Here is an 8,518-nt window from a genome sequence, read left to right on the forward strand (position 1 = left end):
GCAGAATCACTAAAAATACATCGCTCTGACGTGGAGGTCACGTGCTGGATCGGCCCGTTAAGCTTGCATCATGTTGAGCAATGCCCCGTCCTAATTGTTTTCTCCGCCATGCCACGAGGCTCCTCTCTCTCACTTCGATGCTGATGATGGTATAAGTGGCATTACGTTCGGAATGGGGTGATTACAAATCATCACCTAGCCAGCGTGAATTAATCAGGCATTACCTACATGCATAGTCCCCGAGCGGCCACCTTGGTCAATTGGTTCTCCGCTTGCAAGAGCCTTCCTCTGAGGTAATGTAGAAGTCTGGTGACCTACACCAAGCCGTCGACGGTCTCTTTCGTCATCCGGTGTACTCTCTTACCTCCCTTGACCACAAAGGGAATTTTTGTGCACTTGATTATGTGATAGGCTGGATACAGTCACCAAGCAACCTCGTGATCATCCGTCCTAGTGTGGAAAACATTTTAAACTACCAGAACTGGTATTTGCGAATTAGTCCCTGCTAGTAAAACGGTATATACACATGGCGTCTTAAAGACTGTTTGGTAGTTGGAACCATAGTGGCGTGTGGTACCTGTCTCAATTCGAAATGTATTCACACACTACACGAGGAAATGCAATCAAAATTAACCACGGAAGGTGAAATAGACTACGCCGTGCGCCTGCGCCGAAGTGAAGCTAGGAAGATGGAAAAGAAGTTCAAGTAGAAACTTAGTGGCAGACAACACCCATCACCAAAAAGTGATGTATTGTGATTAGTCAATAACCTCATGCAGAACAGCGGCATTCGTGAAATGAAATTTTTATTCAAGTACGTTCTGCGAAGCTGCAGCTGTCTTTGCTGTTGCCCTGTCGGGCGCTATCTAGTAATCTTCGTAATCTGAAGCATCGCCACAGAAGAAGCTGCAAGCGCTTTCGCGACCAAAGCTGTTACAAGTGTCGTTCTTTGCTGTGATGGAAACGCATTGATTCGTTGCATTGTTGTAAGTAACGATTGGATGTCCGTGTTCTAAGTCCTCCGTCGGCATCGGACACAGGCACGCTGCAAGAACGAAACAAAAGTTTGATTGATTAAAACAGTGTTAACGTCACGCTATTTATTACGGTTGGCAACGATAGCTTTTCGATTATTCGATAGCTATTCGACTTAATGGTGTAATTACATATAGTCGTCGTACAATTATTATCTCGTTGTTTATGAAAATTTTAGTGTAGGGGAAATATGGTTGCAAAAAAATCGCCTGCACCTCAAACGCACCCTTTAAATAGAACTTTAAAGCTAAATCACTCCGTCTAATCTCCTCCCAAGGACAGCGACCATAATTTCAGCATGAACTGTTTGTTGTGGTGAAGTGCGGGATGACCGTTAAATTGACTGCCTTGAAATAGTTCGAAAGCACATTGGAAGTCAGGATCGGCACGCATTGGAACACGCTTGCGTAGCAAAGGCTTCGCCGTTGGATTCTGCCCTCAATTCAGTTACTCGCACAATAACAGCACAATAACGCCAACCCACACGCAATAACTTAACTCCAAGTAAACACGACGTATTTCCGTCTTTTTAGTTTCTTTACTTGCTTGCATTCTACAATAGCATGTTGAAAAAAAAACGGAAGCGTGACGAGGGAGCACGCCTAGCATTCAAAGTCAAGCTCTTTTGAAGTGACATCCTCCTATTTTCTCTTTTCCTGCTGGCCATCCGGTGCATTGTACACTGGTAATTTTAGGTAGCGTAAGAACATATCAGTAAACTGGACGGAATACCTCTTAGTTGCTGGGTTATTTCGTTCAAATTTATTCTGATGTGTGAAGACTGCTCGGTGATCTGCCGGGTGCATTGTCCACACTCATTGAAGGAACTTTAGCCGTTCAACGCGGCTAAGCTGTACAAGCGGGCATGTGCACCAATGTGTATCGAGGTAGTGTTGGTGAGATCTAGCACTGACAAGATGCGGGAATGTATTAAGCATCACGTCGGGTGGCTACGCTCAGCCGGATATACTTACTCTGTGATGGTCACAGTAGCTGAAACCCTGCTCTGTAAATTTAAGGGAAGGAGACAAACAACCAGCTAGCAAAAGAATACGCAACAGGTTGTCTCGCATACGCTCAAAGTGGCTAATAACCTCAAGTAAGTGAAGAACTGCTATAAGTTACTTATTGTTTTTTAGGCTCCACGGAATCAAGTTCTTCTGTGCTCACGCATTTTAGTGCCGCAGAAGTTATGCGTAGATTGGGGAAATTTTACGGGGTAGGCGTGGTGTACGTAGTTCCCTTTATTTGTCGTGTGAGTGTGGGCAACGTAATTATTGTGTTGAAGCAATCAATGGGGCGCGAACAACTGCATGTTGGCTATTGCGTGTAGAAAGTGGCATTACTTTTGTATTCGGCTCAATTTCATAATTAGTCCAGAATAATTAGCCACATAGCAAGTATTGACTTGGAATTGTTGATTTTCTCAATAAAAAGATGTAGAAAATCCTAGGTAACATAATTACGCACCTTGGAACTTCCTACTTCTTACATAATCCTGTTTGCTCAGTAAGCTGGAGAAATGTGAAAAAGGGCAGGTGACATGTCCGGCGGGCTTGTGGACAGCGGTCTTATTCCTCTCCAACATGCCTTGTCTGATAGAAGAGCGCATTCAGCTTGGTGTGCCTATAAGTTCGCAATATCTTGCGAAGCTCTTACGCTCGCATAAATATGGCGCCACGTGTTCAACACGCAGTGCCTTGTAATGAGGTCAAGTGGCTTGGGCAGCAAGACAAACGAATGCCAATTCAATCCCACTCCATATGTCGATAGGGGGACCACTACAATGGGGGAGTAGGCACGATTATATAATGAAAATCTGTGATTTGCTGCGCCATAGAGGTGTCATTCTATAGCGCAGCCATTACACACACAAACGCACACGCACACACACACACACACACACACACACACACACACACACACACACACACACACACACACACACACACACACACACACACACACACACACACACACACACATATATATATATATATATATATATATATATATATATATATATATATATATAGTCATTTAACAATAAAGATTCACCGGCACATTCTCCAACACCGTGATATTCCTTGTAGGAGCTTCAGCGGGCGAGATCTGTCTGCAGGGCGTATCCCGAGAGAAGTACACCGTGCCGCTTGTACAACGGTCGACCCGGCTACCACTTATTGCGTGTTTCACGCCGTTCCTGTTCCTTTGTGCTCAGAGTGGCCGGCCAAGGTAGGCCGCGAACATGAAGGCGCGGCGGCGGCGCTCTCTGTAGACAGAACGGTGTCTACTCCCGTCATTTGCAGTCTCCAGCATCTTGCAGACACGCGCTTTCCTGAAAGGAGGAGGACAGCTAGCTCCCTCGGTTGTCCCATTGAATTACAGCATTGCGCGCTCCTCGGAGTGGTGCTTAGGGGATCTGCTTGAACAGTGGGTATTTCTGGCTCTCTGTACAAGCTGCGCGCGCGACAGCGTCGGTACTTCTGCTCGATTTGTAAAGTTGAAACAATTAGAGCTGGAACAAAAAATAAAACAATAACAATTGGTGACTGCGCATCAGTGAAATTTAGTTTCCGCCAGGCGATCCTAAATCATCCACATTCATAACCCCAATGCTGCCCACAATGACTTGAAAACCAAATTTTTTTTTTCGCTGTACACTCACCGGTAAGAATTCTCACGCGTCCAGAAAAATACAGGCGCGTCCCTTGCGATCGACGCTCTGTGTCAGTCTTGTCGAAATTACCCGCGCAGATTAGAAAATTTTAAGCTCCATAGAGCATGACACACTTATTTTTGTGGGCAAGGCCAAGAGACAGCCTCTATCAATTAGTAAATTCATAAACAGTGTTTCAATCTCAGAAAGACTGCGATAACAACAGAGCTTTGGCAGCACAGCGAAAGCTTGCGATGCGCGTCTTTGAGCCCATAAGCCCATTTCGCCACTTGGCGACTGCTGTAGAAACTCTAGAGGTGCGACGACCTGCCTGAGGCGCTCGTTTGGCGACCTCTCCTATTCTACCACCATGGACGTACCTTGGCGCGCGTCGTTAGGATGCCTCAGTGAGCTCGCTCGCCTCCGCTCGGTAAGCGGGGGCGCGCGCATCGAGGCACTCTACGCGTCGCCTGTTCGCCAAAGCGCTGCATGAGCGGAGGTCTGTTTGCGGCGGCTGCTACGAACCACGCCCACGCGTCAACCACGCGCTGCCTCTCGCGATCTTCCGATTATCCAGGTAGTCGTGCCGCACAAGACAGATTGTCCGCGAAATCAAAACACGTATAGAACTGCGTTCAGATTTCACAATAGGGAGTATCTCCATCACAGGTAAATTTTATAAATTGCACGTTCATCGAAGTGCGACCACCTCTGCAGGGATTGGATCCACCGACCTCGCGTTTAGCAGCGTCCGAAAATCATAAGGCATTCACACGCTGATATTGTTAATTTCTCAGCTGAATTACCGATACTATATGGTTGACTTGTGTTCAATACTGCGTATTGCACCTAAAATTGCAAAAAAAAAATATTGGTGGGAACAGCTCACCTTGTGGGTATATGCAGGACCCCGTTGTTCGATTACAATCTTGAAGCAAAACAGAAACTTATTAGATCCGCATGTTCATACACTCAATTTGCAGAGAACTGCTTCATCAAGAAAGTAAAAGCTATATATACACTGTGTAGCGGGCATTGTTTTCTTTTAGGATAATTAGGCGATATTTATTTTTTTCGTTTTTCTGATTACCTACGCGGTGATAGAAAGAGCAATCATTTTTTTTTGAAGAAATGATAAGGCGGTTGCAAGTGAAGAAATATCTACTGCTTTTATCCGTGTGCTCAAACGCCCCTTCTTAAGGGGGCTGGTGTGCTCTCAATGTAAAAAAAAAATGTTAAATAAGGTATACATACTTTTAGGTTCGCTGGTGCGACGTTTCTCGGAAATCAGGAACATGACCATGGACTAAAATGTTTTCGATCTGGCGATATTTTTCTGCGTCCTGCTGTTATGAATAGGAAGGACGGCTGCTCGCATAAGCTGCTGATTAGCCTTCGTCACTCTCAAGGAACCGGCATTGTCATACAGCTACAGGCACGCAATCGGCAGAAAACACAAGAACATGGGCTGGTGCTTTTCAGCACTACTTTATGTCGCTTGCGACACTAGTCCAATGTAATGCGAGAAATCCTTTCGCGCCAAACTATTCCCTTATCATCTGTATTTCCAAGCTAGCACAAACGTGCGTGGATGGCCGATCAGAATACTAAAGAATCGTGAAACAGAAGTGCATTTGAAAGATATTGTTACAGTGCCGCCTCCTTGTGATTTCTGGCGACAAAATACTGAGCTTTGAAGAACAACGTACCAACTAGCCTGGGAAATAATCCTTTCAGATACTCCGGCGCAAAGTATTCCCTGCTAATACGCGAGTTATCTTTTTTGTAAAAGAGCCAGTTGACATCGGGAAATGATGTGAAATACGTTCCTGTTTAGAAGAAAGTTGACAAATATTAAGGACATTAGGGACTTACTTATATTTACGGTCGCGTTACCAATGGATATTTCATCGGAGAAAGCCATCCCAACTAGGAGACTCAGCACTACTGTCAAGAGTGCAAACAGAAAGGAGCGCTGCATCTTTACCAAAACGTGTGCTTGAGATGAGGTTTGTAGGCACTTATTGGCAGTCCCTTTATATAGCGTTGTCTTGCAAGAGAACAAAGTTAATAATTTGTGCAAACACAATGAGAAAAAATAAACAACATAACAGTGGAAATTTCTGGATAAATGAAGAAGCTCCGGTACTTCTCCAGGCGTCAGTTCCTGACATTTCTTCTCTTGTGGTAATGTTTAAAACATCGTTTTTAATTCGTGTGTAAAGGTTCTTGCGGAAAGGAAGAAATGTGTGGTGACGCCTTTCTACAAACGTCGCAGGAAAAAAAGTTACGATAAGGTAAATAGAAACGTCACAGATTGACGTTCGTACAACTTAATGGGAACAAACGGCAAAGAGGCGATTTCGTTATTTTTTGTTTGCCAGACAGGCGGTTTGTTTGTTGTGTGGAAGGTTCTCTTGTGAACTACGGCTAAAAATTCACCACCATGCACGTTTCGTGCAAGTAAAAAGATCGTGTACCCCAGGGCTTATTGTCTATATCATAACTTAGTATAAGAAAACAGAAAAAACTTTCTTTCGTAGCACAATGCATTGCTTGTTTGAGAAAATACGTGATCAATATCGAGGTTTAAAAAAACCTTCTAAAAGTTTCCCAGATTGAGAACGTGCTCGTAAAATCATCCATGTCAAAACCTTTCCACGAGAAATTCTTGATATTTTCAATGAATGCAGTCCAATCACTGCGTGGATCACCACAATCATAAGAAAATTTCTCAGCTACGGAAAAAGCTGCAGAGCACAATTGAAATTGCTACTCACCGTGTCTATCCAGCAACATGCAAAAATAGCAACATTGGAGGAAATAAACTAGGCAACATTTGTCATCGGTAATGCGAAGCGTTGCTAGTGAAAGTGTGACATACGGAAATCAAAAACTGCTTGGGAGGATATGGCGGCTCGTTCATACTGCAGGCGGGCTTGTAACCACTGTCTCACTGAATCATATCACGCCTCTTGGAAAACAGCGATGCAAAGGGTGTGGTAATACAAATATTGGAGCGGCTCCCGTACTGACTCATGTAGTTGTTTAGTGCTGCGAATAATGCCACGAAATAGAAAGCAAGCCCATTTTCTTGCAACCTAACCAGACAATGAGTAGATTGGCTGGTTGTCGCCACTACGCCAAGAATTCCTGGCTGCGGGACTTTGCCCAGAAATCGTACGCTGAGGAGCTGTAGTATGTAACACTAGGTGAAACTGAAAATACCTTTGAGGTTACTTCAGCTTCACTGCATTGAAGTAATTCACATGAACAGCAACATTTTTTGCAGAAGGAACACTGGTAGAGTCTCAGTGATGTTTTTTTTCATTACATGAGAAACCAGAGGAACTAAAGACGCGCTTACGACCGCCACCACAGCGCTTCTGCTGCTGTGGTGGCGGTTGGTGTTGAGTTAACGGCACGCGCCACAGTTCACAAGCCCCCTCCTCACAAACGAACGCTTTCATTGGCGCCGAAGAGCAATAAATGATCACGAATTACTACGAGGTGGTTCGTGCCCCACACGGTGGAGGGACTTTTCAAGGAGTATTTGATAGGCGTCATTGCCTGTGCCCTTCATCAGTACCTAAAATTTAGCAGTGTCTGCTTATGAAGCGTCGACACGCTTGTAGAGGTTGACGATGTCTTTGATATACGTGATAAATATTGTAACAGTATGTTATGCCCGAGCGTGCAAACCTTGTTCGCAGTGCAGCTTCCATATGGCAGGACGCATACAGATCCTTCCTCCATGGATCTGTACTATTGTTCTTAGTCTGCGTTGTTATAGATAGAACATTAAGGAAGATCGACCAATACCCCTGCAGGTCATCCGGTAAGCCGTGTAGGAAACGAAGACGCACTTTCGTAAAATCTTGAAATGCTAAAAAAACTTCCAGTGTTTACAGCCTCCCTATTCGCCTAGCAGAGCATCAAACTATTGCTGTTCTTTGAGTTTAGCCTGTTTTTGAGGGCACAAGTTCACCCAATAAAACGCTAGTTTCGTTAACAAAAGTTTTGCTGCCTTCTTCGCTGTCACTACTACGTAACCATATACTCGCCCACCGAGGAGCCCAGGCGTCCTCAGCACTTAGCGCAGTGTGCTGCATCATGGCGCTTGACTGCCCTTGCTTTCTAACTTGCTATAGCACCCTTCCAGTTGTCACGGTTGACGGTCGATAGTTGAGTTAGCCAAGGAAGGCATGCGTTAGTTATTTCGCTACCTCGATTATTTATTTAATAAATAGCATGTTTGTTCGATTCGTCGTTCGCCCAATCGCTCAAACATTCATTCACTCCTTCATTTTGTTCTTTTCTTCGTCCGCTCGCTCGTTCTTCTGTTTGTTGGTTGGGGCTCTTCGCTGACGTTGACGTTGCAGAATTCTGCGCAGTTCATTACTCTCACTTTTTTCGCGGTTCGTTCCGCGAACAAAGCAGCCACTGCAAGAGGGTATGCTGCTCTACTAGAATAGCAAACCTCTCTCCCCCTTTTGGTCTAGAGCGGCGCACGTCAACGCGAACTGCTAGACTGTCTCTGCCGTCCACTGCAGCTCGTGCATTGGCGGTCGTACTGACAACGATAGTGCGTATGCACAGCGCTAAAGAAAGAAAGCTACCGCCATTTTCTTCGTGGCATTCTTGTGTTCATGAGTCAGCTATCGTCAATTGTTTACGCCAAGAAGCCTTTCTCTAGTTGATCGCAGTCGTTAGCAGGGTCACTGAGACAGTCGCTGTATTCATACTATTGTTAAGGAACCGTCACGTGGGCAGAAAGTTGCAAGAAAAAAATCTAAAGGCCCTGAGATAATCGCGCCCCCTCAT

At 44.9% G+C, this 8,518-nt stretch overlaps 1 long non-coding RNA gene across 1 annotated transcript; it reads right to left on the reverse strand.

Moving 5' to 3' along the window:
* Positions 1-789: 789 nt before the first annotated feature.
* LOC129380261 (uncharacterized) lies at positions 790-5,825 on the reverse strand. Its single transcript, XR_008608282.2, has 3 exons — positions 5,570-5,825; positions 4,584-4,622; positions 790-1,045 (listed from the first exon to the last, which is right to left on the reverse strand). It is a non-coding gene; the product is annotated as an uncharacterized lncRNA (long non-coding RNA).
* Positions 5,826-8,518: the final 2,693 nt, after the last annotated feature.

Source organism: Dermacentor andersoni, chromosome 10, assembly GCF_023375885.2.
Source record: "Dermacentor andersoni chromosome 10, qqDerAnde1_hic_scaffold, whole genome shotgun sequence".
NCBI classification, from domain to species: Eukaryota; Metazoa; Arthropoda; class Arachnida; order Ixodida; family Ixodidae; genus Dermacentor; species Dermacentor andersoni.